Source organism: Amphiura filiformis, chromosome 8 (genome assembly GCF_039555335.1).
Source record: "Amphiura filiformis chromosome 8, Afil_fr2py, whole genome shotgun sequence".
NCBI lineage: Eukaryota > Metazoa > Echinodermata > Ophiuroidea > Amphilepidida > Amphiuridae > Amphiura > Amphiura filiformis.
Window position 1 is genome coordinate 15229975 of NC_092635.1, and position 19719 is coordinate 15249693.

Consider the following 19719-nt stretch of genomic DNA (forward strand, 5'->3'; position numbering starts at 1 on the left):
GTTTACAAGATAAGAACGTTAATGTTTTGTACATGAACGTAACATCTTTGATACATAGTTGTTAACACACTGAAAATCTGACTAGAGATTTACAATTTGATGATATCCAAAAGAATACTTACTAACTTAGCATTGAAGAATTAAAATAATTACAGAACTTTCATTTGTTAACATACACGTAGCAATGATTAACAATGTTGAAAATACAAACGTAACGTTTTGTTCATAAACATAATATCCTCGACACATCTAGGATCCGCATAATTTGTTGATTAATGTCATAAACAGTCACAAAAGATTTATGGTCTGATCATTTTATCATTTTAAGGGGGACCCGATATTGCATTTGGAAGAACCAGGCTTTTCAATTACTATCAAAACTGCTGGGTACCAAACTTTTGATACAGCTTGTATAGTAATTTGTTCTAATTTCCATGCAAAAGGAGCCAGTTGTTTCATCCTTAAAACAAATAGGCTACACCATAATTTCCAATTACCCCATGCAGATAGATAAGACCTTGGTAAGATAAGCGTGTTAATTGTTATGTCACTATCACTATCTTGATCTTGATAAGATGCCTGACTTTGAAACTTTGGGTACAAAAACTCATGCTCTGCAAGTTAGGTCAAATTTTGCACTATGATTGTTTATTTGAGCTTATTGGACTATGCCATTCAGATTAGGCTATTGTAATCCAAAGTGTTGGTCACCGTCTATCGGGTTCTAAGAGGCGGTAAACTGGTTACAAAGGTCAAAGTGGTTACAAAGGTCAAAGGTCTCGATTTATTTGGTGTTTTTACAAATCCATTAATTTTGTCTTTTAAAAAAAGAATATACGCACACCATTTTATCCTGTGCATAACAGAAAACAATAATAAAATAAAATCCAAGCATATTGTGGATTTATTTCTGAGCAAGGGCATAATTTTAGCAAAATAGCACAACAATTGCGGAGTAAATCTAGTAAGACTGAAATTAGAAGCTACTCACAAGTACATGCCAATATTGTGGGACGCCTCCGTAGAGGGCGCCCCAAAAACAAGCTAGCACATGGAGCTAGTGAGTTAGGATTTATACAAATTACAGCATTGTCTTCAAACATTTAATATTACATCACCATTACTACACATTTAAGTTGTTATTTATAATGTAGGCCTATATATGTTGTATTATGTAAAAGGTGAAAAATAAGATAACTCAAGTCACTCTGATAAAAATGTTTTATATTCATTAGGCCTATGTAAATTTTGAAGACTTCTCCCACCCAGTTTCCAAGGCCGGTTTCTAAGCTTTCATGAGAATGAAGCTTTGTGAGAATGAAACTTGCCGAAGGTATAAAACTTGCACTTCCTCTCTTTTCGCCAGCCCATCGGGCTGGTACCTGTTTCTGGGATCGTGTTTGTATGCTCAAGAGATTAATTTTTATTGGTATTAGAATGACTTTTTGTTAAAACTTTTTGTGGTTGAATTTTTTTAAAAATATTTTAATTCGATGTGTAAGGAAAAGTAAGTAGGGTAACTTGGGGCAAATTGGGACACAGGGTAATTTGGGACAGTGATTTCGGAAATACTTTTATACCTTAAAATAGTCACATTTTGCCCATTTTTGCAACAAAATAACTTTGATATAATGTCTATTTATATTTCAAACCGTTTAAAAGTACCATTCTTCATTAAACAGGAACTTCTGAGGGCCGTAAGCTTAACACATCAAAATAAGTATTCCATTTTTTTGTCATGTCTAAGCAGAGGTCACGACTTGTGGCTCAATATCTGAATCAATGGTCCGGATTAGTGTTTCTCAAATTAAAAAATAACTTCTAAGCTACCCTTTCAATTAAATAAGACAACAATTGTAACTTTTTTCTTCGAAAATTATAAGAAAAGTTTTCTTTTAGAAATATGCCAAATTGGGGTAAAATGGGACGCCATTGATTTACTGTGTCCTAACTCAAACTGTCCCATTTTGCCCCAACAAAAAAAGTCCCATAGTAAATCAATGGCGTCCCATTTTACCCCAGCTGTCCCATTTTACCCCAGCCTCTGTTACAGAAAAATCTTGCAGTGGGGTAAAATGGGACGCCTTAAAGAAAATTATAAGAAAAGCTTTCTTTTAGAAATATGCCAAATTGGGGTAAAATGGGACGCCATTGATTTACTGTGTCCTAACTCAAACTGTCCCATTTTGCCCCAACAAAAAAAGTCCCATAGTAAATCAATGGCGTCCCATTTTACCCCAGCTGTCCCATTTTACCCCAGCCTCTGTTACAGAAAAATTTTGCAGTGGGGTAAAATGGGACGCCTTAAGGCGATATAATACCCCGATTTTCATCAGTACCCCTCTGCTTTTTTTTCTTGCAAATTTATTAAGTACATATATATGTTTATCACCTCATGTCCTTAACTTATAAAATATATCTACATATAAAGTGACTTTCAACCATTTTAGTAAGTCATTTTAACCCTATATATTTTTTGTTTACTGTAACCTAGTAACTCAGATCTGTGTTTCATAACAAACCATAATTTATTCTTTACAAAATGTTCAAGTAGGGTACATGAATAGAATACATTAAATCCTTTGTTATACTCTCTATAGAAAATCTATAGTGGTGCATGCAAAATACCTACCATGATATAACACTGAATAAATTAAATAAACACTTATACAATGGATGTATAGTCATTAGTTGTTAGGAGAAGAAAAGGCTATTAGGTCACCGTATGTCAGGTTATAGGTCAATTGGTTCAGGTCAAATTTAAGCATCAATTTTGAATACACATGTGAGAGTCTGTGATATCATATGAGACATAATTTTGATATTCTGTCTTTAACTGGATATATATCGAGAAGTGCATGGTGGATATACTAATATACCTTGGGATGTAAATGGTGAGTACAATTTAGAATGCCTAGTTGAGACGGATTTCACAAATAAATATAAAATAGTTACCAAAATCACAAAAGGTAAGCTTACGGAAAACTACCCAATATGGTTGTATAGGTGACAAGAAATACAATTTTTTTCATCATTGCTGTAGTATGGTTGTTGTAACCTGTTACCTATGGCTTAATTAAGTTTCAGTGCAATACTGTCGCAAGTTAAAAATACAAAATATAGCTCAACATTGAAAATAGAAGCATTTTAACCAGTTCCTTTTTGATAGTTGTGGAGCACCAAGTTCATGAAGTCATAAAAGAAATCAGGAACCACTTATTCCCATTTTACATATCAACTTTATTTCCCTAATGTGTTAGCAACACATATCCAACATTTTAACGAAATCCGTTGATAGTAAGCTTTCCAAAATGAAGTGAATTTAAATCATCAGTGATGTACCTCCTTTTGGCTTCTATCTGTAAAAGCATGTAAGCTACATTGATACCGATACCACCAATAAAACGAGAAGATTTGCCCTTCATTTTGCATACCACTTTGTCCAATTTTTTTTGTAATTTCTTCACAAAATGCAAAAAATGCAAAAAAAAATCAATGGGTGTAGTACCCCCTTAAAGACACCTGTATAAAATAATGAAGCCGGAGGCCGACCGGCACCAATTTTTGTGAAACGTAAGTCTACTAGACACTTTGTGATGTACCTTTTGTTTTGTAGTGGGCACTTGTCGCAAGTTGTCGGGTATTAGTATTATAGCCGAGTAAAATATGGTGGGGCAAAATGGGACATTAGGTGGACCAATTTGCCCCACTTCCCCCTACGTTTTGCCGTTTCAACGAATGAAAACGAGTGAGTATTACCAAAGTTATGTTTGAATTAATATGACTTTAAAAGTTTTAGGTATAGGCCTAAAATGTAACAATAATAGTTAATATACAGCATCATATGGTCAGCAGAAGAAAAGTATGTCATTTCAGTGTCTTTGACCCGGGGTCCTTGACCACTGAACAGCGTGATATCATGTTGATAACAGATCTAAGAATCAAAATCTTCATCATATGGACCATATTGATGTCAAAGTAATTATCTATCCTATCCTGTGTCGTTTTATGGATAAAAATGACTCAAAATGCTATTGATGAAATAGTTGCTATCATGAACATCAGTTTTGCCTTTTCAACGGGAAAAATCCGATGCAAAATAAAGTTTTTAGGGCCTAGCTATAATATGGGCATAATTTATGCATGTAGGCCTATAGTATTGAAAAATGTACCCATTTGACATGCACTTATAGATAAATAAATTGTCTTACTTTATTAATTTAATAACTTCTATGTTATAAATAAAATGACACATAACGTAAGTGAAGCTACTTTCTATCTTTTTTATTTGATTCATAAACTTACAGTCAAAACACACAAGAGTGAAGATTGCAGTGAGTAAATCAGTCCTTTATAAATGTTCTTGCCACCATCTATCATATAGTAAACTATACATTGCGAATTAATATCAAATTATTTTAAAATAAAAAATGTACATGTAAGGTGAGTTTATATTATGTTATATGGCGAATTAAAGGAGTTTTTCGTGATCCTAGCATCCGGGGGGGGGGGGCCCCCCAACTTTGGAGGTGACCCGTATGTAGGGCTGTTAAGACCCCCTTTTTCAGCATCGCTGTCACCCAAAGACCCCATATTTTTTTACGAACACATGCTCTGTCACCCGAAGACCCCTATTTTTCCATTTGATCTGTCACCCAAAGACCCTTACAAGTTCAATTTGAACAGCAACTTTCATTTATCACTGATTTTGTTACTTATTTTGAAAAAACAATGAAATTTGAAGCCATTTAGAACTAGAAATTTGATTTTCGAGGTTTTTGCGTCGCTGTTTCGGCTCTCACCCAAAGATTCCATTAAAAAAAAATTTCATGTTCTCACCCAATGACCCCATATTTTTTACATTTTGCTCTCACCGAATGCCAAAAATCATGCTCTCACCCAATGACCCCATATTTTTTTACATTTTGCTCTCACCGAATGCCCCTTAGTGCGAAAGTGCCAGCCCTACACCTATATCCATTTCATATTGAAGTGCCCCCCCGGGCCTAGCATCCTCTTTTTATGACATTTTTCAGTAGATATCCACAAAAAAAGCTTATTCTAAAAAATTTCAGTTGATTCCGATTTTGCCTTTACGAGTTATGCATGGTTATGTGTACACAATGTGTTGCAATTTTGTTCTGGTATACCAGAACGAAATTCAAATTTCACGATTACTTTGCTAAACGAATTAATCTGCAAGAAATATTTTGTACATAAACATTATGTAGCCAGAGGTTTCCAGTGATATAAAAATCTCAACTTTTTTGAGAAAAGTTAGGGGATGATGCTGTGGATCACGAAATGCCCTTTTAACTAAAACCTGCAGTCAGTGCAGTGTAGTATTTGTGACGTGGTATATCGAAAGCAGACACTTTTGGGCAGGATCGTAAATGGAGAAATAGCCAAAAATCTACCCGGGGTGATTTTTTCACGATTTGGGTTTATGATGTTATTAATGTTTAAAATATTGTCTGATCGTTTCAGACCGGAATATAACTGGCATGTTGTATTTTTGAGACATTTTTCAAGGTAATTCCTACTCTCAACATTGTCAATAATATTTTTAAAGGCAGCTTATCTATTATTAATATTAAAGGCCCATTCAATGATTTGCTCATCCGGACGATCGTAAAAATCATCAAAATTTTGGTACCGTACCTTTGTTATTACATAGATGTGCTAAGTCTGCGAATGGTTCAGCCAAAAGCCGTGTAGGCCTATTTAAGACAAAATAAGACATTTTACACGAATCTGTATTTTTAGATACTGACAGTATCTTAAATTATCTACAAGTATTTGAATGGCGGGGCTTGAACTTCGTCAGTACTGCTGTTTTCTTCATTTTTTGCCAAATTTGGCATTTCAAACATACCAAATGACAATTTGAATGACTTAGGCCTATCCTTCTCTTTTAAGCAATTTATAAACAATTTTAATTTTTTTACTCTTGCGCTGGGATCACTGAATGGGTCTTTAAGAAATGTGGCGTATCATGTCAAAAACAGACATCTTTTGGACAGCTTATAAATTTGGAGGCTTTCACATAAAGAGCTATTTTGCTCCACAACGCCGTTTTCCCCAATAAAATCGGACATTCCTAAGCGAAGAAATTGATTTCGTAAGTTATGGTATTAAAAAATTGGAAATTGAAATATCGTGGGTAAAAAGCTGAAAAGACAAATAAAACCAGAACAGAACAATTTAGAGAACAATAATGAATTAATAATAATGAACAATAATGAATTAAAGAGTTGACAGGAGATTAGGAGTTAATGTTTTCTGCAGTTTCAGTGTACATCTTCTCCCCGTTGATGGTTTGGTGGACTGTCATGTAACATGGATGTAGTAAGCCGTGATCCTAAAAATGCCTTTCACATTGACCAAAACTATATTACAAGACCTCTTCTGCATTGAGGCTGGCTTTCCCTTTTAAAGGGAATTTTTATTTATTTTCATCATTCTCCAGCTGGTGAAAATAACTTTAAAATAATCATAACAACTCTTTTGTTTAGGCCGAGGAATACAAGGGTCATTCAAAAAGTTCTACTTCCATCATCAGAAGTTCTATGGATCAAGACTTCCTGCCCATCTGCTGCTGGATCTTCTTTATACATCTGTGTTGTTTACCATCCACCTAGAGACCCGAGAGCTGACACCCTTCTTGATCACATTGTGTCAACAGTTGACAAGCTCAGAGTTGGTGACAATAAAGCTAGCTTTATTATCCTTGGTGACTTTAATGACTTTAAAGATGAAGATTTATGTAATCACTCTTCACTTCGCCAAGTTGTCACTTTTCCGACTCACGAAAACAACTGTCTTGATAAAATAATGAGTGATGTCCATGATCATTATGAGAAACCTGAAAAACATGCTCCCATTGGTAAAAGTAAGCACTGCGTTGTCGTGTGGAAGCCTAAGACCCAGATCTGTAAGCCAACTTCCAAAAAAGTAATCACGAGGCCTTTAAAAGATTCTTGTATGCGTACATTTGGCCAGTGGATTTGTAGTGAATCATGGGACGGTGTTTTAGAGGGTTCTTCATGTGATACTATGGCTCAATCACTTGAGAATGTAATTTCAGAAAAGTATAAAGAACACTTTCCCCAGAAATATGTGGTGCACAGATCTAATGACAAACCTTGGTTAAATGGTTCAATTCGTAGACTCATTTTGGAACGAAATAATGCCTTCCAATCAGGTAACATGATGCTTTATAAACCTCTAAGAAACAAAGTTATTTATGAAATCAAACAAGCAAAAAAGAACTACTATGCTAAAAATGTTGAAGTTTTGAAAAAGACACAGCCTGGGAAATGGCATAAGAATATCAGGAATATTACTGGTCACAACAACAAATCTGGTGATTTTGACTTGTCATTCTTGGGTAACACTGTTAGTGAACAAGCTAATATGCTGAATGAACACTTTTCTAATGTTTGCTGCCAATTGCCACCACTCAGATTGGAATCTCTACCTTCCTACTTACCAGCCCTTGCTCCTCCAACAATCCATGTTTGGGAGGTTCAAAATCGGTTAAGCAAACTCAATGCTTCCAAGGCTGGCCATCCATGCAGAAGATATTCCTATTAAGATCATTAAGGAATTCTCTTACGAGTTGGCTGACCCCCTAACTAAAATATTCAATGCTGGTCTCCAGGAAGGTGTATTTCCATCTGTTTGGAAAACTGCTACAATTATTTCAGTGCCTAAAGTCAAGAAACCGTTGACGGCAAATGAATTGCGCCCAATTGCCTTGACTAAAATCTTAGGGAGGGTGTTTGAGTCATTTTTGGCCGAGTGGTTAAGGGATGATTTTACTCCGGTTCTTGACAATAAGCAGTATGGCAATGCGAAGGGTACAAGTACAACTCATTATCTTGTTGACATGTTGCACAAGGTTATCTCTGGTGTTGAAAAACCATCCACTTATGCTACTTTAGTGGCGATAGATTTTACAAAAGCATTCGACCGAATAAACATAGTGTTGCTGGAGATAAAATTATCTCTTCTGGAGTGAGACCCTCAATAATCCCTGCGATCAGTAGTTTTTTGGCAAACCGTACACAGTGCGTTCAATACAAAGGCCAGCTTTCTAGCCTTAAAACCATCACCTGTGGCGTTCCCCAGGGAACAAAGTTAGGGCCCAGTATATTTACTGTGATGGTTAATGACGCTGCCGAAACTACTTCTGATCGATGGAAATTTGTTGATGATCTCACCTTGGCAGAGATCACTAACACTCAAGCCAAAACAAAATCAAAGCACCAAAAGCTTCAACACCATCTAGATGCTTTAGATGATTGGTGCAAGGTCAACGATATGCTGCCGAAGCCAGCCAAATGTCATGTTTTGCATGTAAATTTTTTGAAAAATCCTGTGCAACTCCCACAACTTTCTCTAGGTGGTGAGGTCCTTCAGACTGTCGATCACATGAAGTTACTTGGTCTGGAAATTCAAAATAATCTGGGTTGGGACATGCAAGTTAAAAATATGATATCTCGTGCAAGTAGACGTTTATTCATGCTCTATGCTCTTCGTAAACATGCTGCTCCAGTTGAGGATATGCTGGCCATTTTTCAGACCTATATCCAACCCATTTTGGAATATGCTTGTGCAGTTTGGCATCCAGCGCTTACTAAAAACCAAAGCCACCAGATCGAAAGGATTCAAAAACGCACTTGCAAAATCATCCTTGGTAATGACTATCAGGACTACGAGTCTGCTCTTCGTGAGCTTAACATCAACAGTCTTGCCAACCGTAGGGAAGATCTGGTCGTGACGTTTGGCCAGCAGGTCCTCAACTCTGAAAGACACCGTCACCTACTTCCCGAGCAGAGATCTATGAAGTACAATCTCCGTCACAGCAGAATTTTTCCTGAACCCTTCTGTAAAACAAACAGGTTTCAGAATTCCACCATTCCGTTCATCATCAGTAAACTCAATTTGGAAAAGTAGTGTAATCCTATATGCTTCTGCGGGTATTTTACTCCTCTGCCTGTATCTCTGTTTTCATTTTGTTTTTAAGTAAATTGTTGAGTGTATATATAATGTATATTTTTGATGTGTAAATTATATTTTGTAAAGCCGGCGCTTTTCAGCCTATGCTGCCTGCCGGCTATTTGTATACCGTGAATAAATAAATAAATAAATAAATAAAAATCAGCCTCATCACATTTCTGTTATCTTGCGTGTCAGGATATGAAATTGCGCATGATTTTATACTCTTAAATCTTGGCTACAAAATGAAAGTTACGCTATTTGATGAAAATGTGATTTTTGGTTGTTTAGATACCTGTTTAGATAGGCCTACGTCGGTTCAAGCGAATACAGATTTGGTACGTCGGAATAGTACCGATAAATGACACGTCTGTTTTGCCCGGTTTTTTAAAGTTTGCCTTGCGAACTAACGTAGGAAACTTTAAAAACCGAACCCAAAAATTTAGTAAGCATTTTATTTATTTATTTATTTAGGCCCTATTTATTTATTTATTTAGGCCCTAAGTTTATTTATTTATTTATTTATCATATTGTAGCTTTGGATAATCTCCATAAACATGTTGCGGTTGTCCAACTGCTTGCTCAGGATAAATATTTTGTTCCTCACGATAAATATTTCATTCCTATTTGAGCTCTCAGACATGCATTTAAACTTAAAAACAAAATAAAACACGTTTTATATGAGAAGAAAACATCGAAGGGTTCAACAGACACACAAATGTTATGAAATTTGCCCGATTTCAACTAGAGTAGGCCTACGTTTTTAATTTTAACTTATGAGTGACCCAATTAGGCTTAACGACTTAAACCAAGAAGTGCTCAACCGATCAAAGTCAATGACAACCTATAGGCCTATTATGGAAAAGGGTCAATATGCCAAGCTATTCTGAACATGTATCGGTTTTGTTGTGCAAAAGATAGGCCTACGATAGGCATACCCAGTAAAAGTGTACTATCTGCAAGCATAATAGATTGATTAAATTATTTGAACAAAAATAAAGCAATTTAATCATTTTTAGAAAGAAATCTGTAATGATTTCCATATAGATGGGCACAACCTTTTTGATCAAAATTAGCCATTCTTTTCAGACCGTTTCCGACGTACCAAATCTGTATTCGCTTTAGCCAACACATCTTACAACCAAACATTAGATTTTCATCAAATAACTTTTATTTTGTAGCCAAGATAATCATGGGTAATTTCAACTTCCTGGTACATATATATCAGAGATTTGACGATGGAGGTAGAACTTTTTGAATGACCCTCGTATATAGGCCAACGTCAGGGGGGAACCTATTGCATTTACTACAATTGAATAATAGGCCCTGTCTATATAGGCAAGCAAAGTAAAATGACCCCGGAAAATAACCTTGGAGACAAGTAATTATATATTAGCTAGGTCCCTCTGAGCTAGGCCTATAACCCTATTAGCATGTTTAGGTTCTGGAACAGTAGGCCTAACACTCGGTCTAGACATCTGAGGGATTTTGATATGCACGGTACACGTCACATGGGCCATATAGGGAACTGCTCCAACAATGTCGCATGTCGTAGATGTTTGAGTGAAAATAGCTTCAAAACAATGTAGCTAATTGGCTAAAAATAAGCTGTGTCTCAAAGCCCCAAGAACGAATGCGGTTTTTGTGTGGGGTGTGGGTTTTTGGTTGTTTTTTTTGGTTTTTACTTTTTGTTGTTGAAGATCTTTGTTTTTATTATAAAAATAGGCCTACTAGCGGAAATGATGTATCATAGGCCTATATAGCTGGGAGGGAAAGCCGATGATCATTTGAAAATGTTGACCTTTCGTATTGAAGATACACATTTTTTTCCAAAGACACAAATGTTTTAGGTCCTTTTGGGAAAAAATGTAGGGCCTATATATCTTCACACACTTTAACTTAAGTGCATATCAGTAGATTTATAAATTTTACTATGAAAAAAAACCAATTTTTAATAATTTGCCATATAAAATGTGTTTTATATCGCCAATTTCAAAAATACAAAATTACTTGATATCAAAATGACATTCTTCGTATTCAGAATTCAATTCGATATGTCTGATGTGCACTCATATCACACACAAAATACTATGCAAACGTTGCATCCGATCCCTTAAGTATATAAAAGGTTAAGGGGGTACTACACCCCTGTGGTAAATTTGTGACTATTTTTGCATTTTTCTCAAAAACTAATAACACACTGGTAACAAAAGTTATGTATATTATTGGGGCAAGGGATCCAATTACTACACTGAAATTTCAGTAACTCAAGACAAGCGTTTCAGCATATATGATAGGAAATGAGGTAGCCTACGGTACATCCTAGCGGTACCTTATTTCTTATCATAATGAACCGCTTGTCTTGGGTCACTGAAATTCCAGTGTAGTAATTGGATTCCTTGCCCCTATAATACACATAACTTTTGTTACCAGTGTGTTATTAGTTTTTGAGAAAAATGCAAAAATAGACACAAATTTATCGAGGGGTGTAGTACCCCTTAAAGCAGATTACATACAAGTTTATTAATAATTAAAATTATTAGTCAGCATCAATCACTTGCAATGAGTATTTTTGTAGAACTCTAATATGAGAGAAATCTTCACCATTTTATGATACATCTTAAAGGAAGGTGACCTGATATATACTTGGAAAATGGAATTCTTTAAAATGTATAACATCATGTTCATGGCAAAAGAAAATGTAAATGTTTCTTGTAAATGGGACTAATTCCTTATGAAATTACTGACATTTATACAGCGTGATAATCATGATAAGTCTACAGTGTTTTTATTAATGATATTGTAATAAATTGATATCAAATGAGAGATCCTATTTTTCTCATTAACAGTTCGAAATCGGTGTATTTCCGAAGATATCATCAAAAAACTGTCGAATTAGTCTCATTATTATGTTTTGATGGATCCAAGTGTGTGAAAATATTGGATCCAAAACATAATAATGATACAATTTGATGCTTTACGCCTAATATTTATTGGTCTCGCTATATGGGTGTTAAAATATTAAAACTCATAGCTCGACCAATAAATTTGGGCTCAATCGATCCAATTTTATATCAAACGTGCATACCACATCCAGTTAAGGGATCTAAAATGAGCGTTTGTTGCGTTTCGACAGTATTTTTTGTGGGACATGAGAGCACCTCAGACCTATCGAATTGCATTCTGAATACGAAGCTTGTCTTTCTGATATCAAATAATTTTCATTTTTTGAAAATCACAATATAATACAAATTTTATGACAAATTGTAAAAATTTTATATTTTTAAAATTTTTGATATATAACAGTCCTCGAAGTAAATTATATAAATCTAATGATATATATATTCTTAAAGTGTATGTAGCAGGGAGGAAAAGCCGACGGTCAATTGAAAATTTTGACCTTTCATATTGAAGATATATGGATTTTTTTCCCAAAGACTTAATTTTTTTTGGTGTTTTGGGGAAAAAATCCATATCTTCAATACGAAAGGTCAAAATTTTCAATTGATCGTCGGCTTTTCATCCCACCTACATACACTTTAAGTATAAATCATCAGATTTATAAAGTTTACTTCAAGTACTGTTAAATATCAAAATATCAATTTTAATGATTTGCCATAAAATGTGTATTAAATTGCGAATTTCAAAAATCAAAATTATTTGATATCAGAATGACATTCTTCGTATTCAGAATGCAATTCGATATGTCTGATGTGCTCTAATGTCCCAAAATAAATACTGTCCAAACGTTCATACCCCAGCCCTTAAGACTAATTCAACAGTTTTTTTGATGATTTCTTCGGAAATATACCGCTTTGGAACGCTTAATTGTGTGACCCTTAAGGGTATCCGTAGGGAGAACACTTTGTTTTACGGCCAGGTCTGGCCAGGTGCATGTTTGTTCGCAGTCTACGGTGTAACTAGGTTGTTGTATATTCTATAATTTTCCTGGTGCGTTAACTGTGATTACATCTAGACACCAGTTTATTTTTTATTTGAACGGGACCCTAATTTAATGAGAAAAACGCCGCAAAAGAGAGGCCCGGCAAAAGCCGATTTGCAGACAATCTTGTAGCTACAGACCGCTCGTATTCCATATAACAACTACGGAAACCAATCAGTGCCAGAAGTGTTGATTTATATTTCATCCACTTAGGTTTGGCTTAATCCACTAAAAGGTAAAACTTTAAGGCTGATCATTTTAATTATAAATGTAGTGTGTGTGTAAAGTATATTTCTCAAAATGGAGGAGAGCGCCTATGACTATTGTCCGTTCTGTCTACATGGTCTATGATAATTATTTTCTTACCGAAATATATTCACTTAACACAGACCACGGTTGCCAAACAAATGAGGGCAAACCGCGGGTCAAATCATTGAAAAGTCGCCCAATATTTTTTTTTATCAACCGTTGGTTTCTATGAGAAAAAAAACTACCAGAAGTCGCGTAAGCCAATGTTGAGAAGTCATGCAATATTTTTCTTAACCATCAATTGGTGTCTATAGGACAGGAAATTGTCGCGAGGAAAATCTTCAAAACTCATCCTATTGACCTAGGCCTATTACATCGCGGGTTTGGCAACCCTGCAATATATACAGTTATATAACATCGCACCGCATTGTGAGGTGAACGAACTGAATGTTGACATTGTATTCAGGATTTAAAACAAGAACTGTCTTTAACCAGACAATGCGGTTGGTATAAAACATAGCGTGTGATATCATGATATCAACTTCAAAATCTAAAAACAAAAGTAAAGAAATAATTTAGGGCGAAATAAATAAACAGCGTACAGCAGGTGCTATCTTGTCAATAATGATAAGAGGAACATGAAAAAAACCAGCAGAGAGCATGCACCCCAGTAAAGAGTTAAATAAAGCAAGGAAAAATCATAATGTGCAGAAGGCCTACTTTTCGGATGATATTCACAGAAACAAAAATAAAGAACTAAAGATCTAAAAACAAAAGTAAAGAAAATGAGGGCGAAATAAATAAACAGCGTACAGCATGTGATGACTTGTCAATAACGATAAGAGGAGCATGTACCTCAATAAAGAGTTTAAATAAAACAAGGAAAATCATAATGTGTAGAGGCCTACTTTTCGGATGATATTCACTGAAACAGAAAAAAAGAAATAAGTTTAAAGAATTATATATTTTAAGATTAGATAATGAACAATCATACATAAAAATGTGACAGGTGTCTGATGATATTTATACACTTCGAGCAAAAAATAAAGAACTACTTAACACGCGACATAAATAAATAGCCATATTTTATGAACGAACTGAATGTTGACATTGCGGACCAGGATTTGAAACAAGAACTGTTTTCAAAAAGAAAACGCGGTTGGTATAAAAACATAGCGTGTGCTATCATGATATAAACTTCAAAATCTAAAAACACAAGTAAAGAAATAATTTAGGGCGAAATAAATAAACAGCGTACAACAGGTGCTATCTTGTCAATAATGATAAGAGGAACATGAAAAAACCCAGCAGAGAGCATGCACCCCAGTAAAGAGTTAAATAAAGCAAGGCAAAATCATAATGTGCAGGAGGCCTACTTTTCGGATGATATTCACAGAAACAAAAATAAAGAACTACGTTAGTACGTTTAAAAATTATATAATTTGAAATTAAATAATGCAAAATCATACATAAAAATGTGACATGTGTCTGATGATAATTATACACTTCGACCAAAAATTAAAAAAATACTTAACACGCGACATAAATAAACAGCCATCTATCAAGAATGACAAGAGGAACATGAACAAAAACCCACCTAATATATGAGAGCATGCACCCCAATAAAGAATTGCTTTAAAATAAAACAATGAAAAATCATGACATGTGAAATGTATGTTGATACACTTATAAATAATACTCAAGGGTGAAATAAAAAACACCTTATCTACCGATATTTCCACAGTTAAACATACTCAGTGATCACTTGTACTAAAACAAAAATAAAGAAATACTTCACAAATGATAAGAGGAACACATAAAAATAAATAAGCGAGCATGTCCCAAAAAAATTAGTAAAAGATAAAATAATGATAAAACGTACAAGAAGGGGCAAAATATTTGTCGCAAAAACTTATTAAATGCTCATTTGCTCTAAGATATTTAATGTTTGCAATTTACTCCTAGTTTATCATTTATTTATTATTTATCTAGGCTTATATATCTTTTATTTATTTATCTATTAATTTATCTATTTATCAATTTATTTCAATATCATTATTATTAAGTGCCTATTTATAATGATATTTAAATCTATCAATATTATGCTTACGTCATCCAGGAGTTATTATCCCACTTGAAATCGCCATATAAACACAAATTAATAAAGAAATACCCAATGGGTGAAATAAAAAGCATGATCTATCTTTTCAAGAATGAAAAGAGGATATAAAAATATAACAGAGCATGTCCTATAAACATGATAAAGAATTATTTAAAATCGTACAAATGTGAAACATGTAATATGACATATAGGCCCTACTTAAGGGATCTGGAATGAGCGTTTTGAGCGTTTCGACAGTATTTTTTGTGGGAAATGAGAGCACATCAGACATATCGAATTGCATTCTGAATACGAAGAATGTCTTTCTCATATCAAATAATTTTCATTTTTTGAAATTCAAGATATAATGCAAATTTTATGACAAATTATTAAAATTTGATATTTTTCAAATTTTTGATATATAACAGTCCTCGAAGTAAATTTTATAAATCTAATGACATATTCTTAAAGTGTATGTAGCTGGGAGGAAAAGCCGACGATCAATTGAAAATTTTGACCTTTCATATTGAAGATATGGATTTTATTTCCCAAAAAGACCTATTTTTTGGGGGAAATCCATAACTTCAATACGACGAAAGAATGTATCATTAAATTTATAAAATTTACTTCGAGGACTGTTATATATCAAAAATATCAATTTTTAATGATTTGTCATAAAATGTGTATTACATTGCGAATTTCAAAAAATCAAAATTATTTGATATCAGGACATTCTTAGTATTCAGAATGCAATTCGATATGTCTGATGTGCTCTAATGTCCCACAATAAATACTGTCCAAACGTTCATACCCCAGCCCTTAACATAAAACAAAATAAAACGGTCATATGACATTAAGGGCGAACACCACTAATGAAGCGTCTTGGTTGAAATGCACGTGAAAATTAATGTCTTTCTTTGCTCAATTTGAGGCCTTTTTGGCTCTCATAGTTGCCTGATGTACCCCGTTACATTTGATTAAGAAACAAGGTAGTATAGTTTCTCTCCATTGATTTTGCAATAGCGTCTCCAGGAGGGGGGCTCAGAGGGGCTTTCAGATTTATGCGGTGGGGGGGCTTAATGGCTAAAATCGCCAAAACCGCCTGATTTTACATATCCTCTAGCGTTGGTTGTCAGTAGATTGCAGTCACTCCTCATCAAGTGTTGACAAAGACAACAGTGGTTGTTGAAACGTACACAGTAAGTGCATTTTCTTGGATCAGATACTACGAACTCTGGTTTACTACTTTACTCTACCGATCCTGATGAATTTGTTCAATCAATAACGATATCTGGGGGACCAATCACAAGCCAGATTCATTTAAAGATGCATTACATCATGACCAATTTTTGGCCTAACTCTCCATAGAATCCTGTGTTAAAAAGTTATCCGCAATCCAAAGTCAGTAGTCCACTTGGGAAGCTAACAAACAGAGGGCGTACGGTGACTGAAAAGATTAGATGTGAAAATCTATCAATTGTGCACAAATAATAATCAGAGTTTTAAGCTTAAATGCAATAGCCAGAAGCACAATTGGCAAGTGGAGTACGGAGAAGTCTAGCTACACCCTGGAAGGAAAAAAAACAGTATTTGAAACGAGGAAATGTGCAATATGACTTAATGTAATACATTAGAAAAGGCTTAAAAGGCAACTATTAGGCCCTGATTCATATTTAATCATCATTTAGGCCTGTAAATTAGATTGTCTGTGTAAATTTAGCAGGATCCGACTTTTTATGACGACTTTCAAAATGTGTTACATTTCAGAAACACCAAGCTGTTTGTGAGGTGGCGTTAGCTGTATGGGTTATAGGTTGAACTTTTTACAATATTTCTGGAAAAAAATCCTGAAATCCATATATTAATTTTTACAATGGATGTCGTCATCTGACCTTCTGCTTGCAGAAAGGGGAAGTTTTGAAGAACTGAGTTGTTTTCCCGGCCCCTGTCTGTACAGAAAGTCAGTGGGGTTATTTACTGGTGTGCACCCTAAAAGGCCCTTGTCATAACCAATGGTGGCGGCATGATTTTTCCCGTGCATGAGGGTTTAGGGAAAATTAAATTATATGTCTAAACTTGAGGTTGCAAGTGTAAAACATGGTCTTTTTTTAACGCATGTTTGGGGTATTGAAATGATATTTTTTTGGCTTGCACAATCATGGTTAAGATCCATGTCATACATAAGAGATTATAGGACATACAATACTTGGTAGGCCTAATGATAATGCGTAAACTTTGTACCTGTTAGGGAACTGAAATCAGACTGAAAACACAAACGTCATTCGAGGCTCTGTCTCACCAGTTGCATTTACAAGGCCCTTGTTATAACCAGTGGTGGCGGATGATTTTTTTTCTGGGGGAAGGGTCACACAAGGTTCTGAACAGAAACGTCACATACGGACCAACCCACACTACCGAGAACCGCGAATGTCGAGAACCGCGAAAGCCGAGAACCGCTCTAGTTTCAATATGTTAATGAGAAAAATATGATCGCTTTCACCTGATATACCAAAATCTGCATTTTGATGGGGGTAAAGTAGGGGGGACTGTCAATCAGTTTACCCACCTAATCTTAGATAAAAACGGAGACAGGGCATTTTGGCACTCATTCACGGGCGCCTTTTGGAGTCGAATTTTGACCTATAGTTTTATATGTGATTTGGAACAGTCACTGAGAATGGCCCATCTCGAAATATATACAAGCTCCCCTCAAGTCGTAACTCTTGAAACGCAAATATTAAGCAATGTGTTAGGCTTACATGGTAATTGGTAATATGTATGTCGATCATTCATGCGTAGCTGAATGGGGTCAATAATCAAAGAAATTTAATATTTAATGACAAATTGACATAAATCGACAAGATTGACAAAAATCAATCATTTCATTTGGAAAATGAAGGACAGGTTTATTTGTGAACCACTTTTTTTTAATATCCCGGCAAGTCATGCAATAATGCATAAACAATAAAGTAATTATGCCATGTAGAATAGGCCTATTTTGCAAGGACATCCGATGGGGCAGGTACCGGTAGGCCTAGCTACATGGCGTGTTTTAAAAAAAAAAGGGTGAGTTAGGAAAAAGCGAGTTGAAAAAGCGAGAGTTTACCCCCAGGAAACACACAACACGACATTTTCCCATTGGCGAGTTATAGGATTACGCCATGTCCCAGCGGTGAGTTAAGACATTGCAGCAATAGATTCGTTAATTATCTCCAACTCCAGCAGTGATACCTCATTAATTTTCCTGGACCTTTGACATGTTTGATGCATTGAATGTAGGTATTACCAACAAGAACTGTCTTTAAAAAAAGACAACGCCACAAATGAAGATCATGTTTCATAATAATTGAAGTGCTTGGAATACTGGTAATTTGTTTTGTATATGTGGAAAAACTAACTAGGTGGTAAACATGCATACCTATATTTCATCCAACTGAAACTATAATAACTAATAGCATTGCAATATCCCACAGGGAAATCAGATACATGAGTTTGTGGACTTAACATGGTTTATATGCTAGTCTCAGATAGATCACGCTGAAATTCTAAGCTCAAATTATTTTTTTATTTTTTAGCCCAAATGTTTCTCATGATATTGATACACATATGAATTGTAATATCACAATTTACTATATAAAAAAGAAGCGGCTGATTTTATCCATATGTTTAAAAACCATTAAATTTGTAATACTTAATTCAGAATTTTTTTCTGTGAACAACAACAGTATACGTTCTGTGCATGATTGAGAATGTTTACCTTCTGGCAATGCAGGCACAGTCATTTCATGACGTCAATTTTTTTCTAGGCCAAATCTGTCTCGTGCGAAGGAACTCATCGCTTAAGTTGATTTTTGTGGAATATCAATTTTAAACGTCTTATTTTCTCCAAAAAAGAGTCATTTTCATTGTCCTCATAATATTACCTTGCCAATGATATGATGTTGTCCGAGCAATATACCTGACCTTTAAAAACACGACACATTCAACAATCCAAATCTATGGCTCAATGAATTCTTTCAGGGTTTATGGGGAAATTGCTTAAAATAATAAACCCTCTGCATGCGTGATATGCATAATTTAAAAGTTGCCCTTTTCGGTTCTGCTTTGGACACCCGGTGTTTAAAGCAATACATTTATACAAATAATTTATACAATAATATTGAAAACCTATTGAAAACTCTATTTGACCGTCATTTCACCAATGCTTCAAGTTTCGCCAGCTAAATGCAGGCTATTTGAATCGGAGAGCGGCTTTGTTGACATAAAAGATTATAAAGTACTAGTATTGGTTTGTATTGTTTGTATGCCTTTATCTAATCCTGCTCCTTATGACAAGGACAATTTAGCACATTTAATCTTCCAGTGAGACTGCTCAGTGTAGGAAAGTTTTAGCCTTTTTGATTAAACATGTTTGCAATTGGCT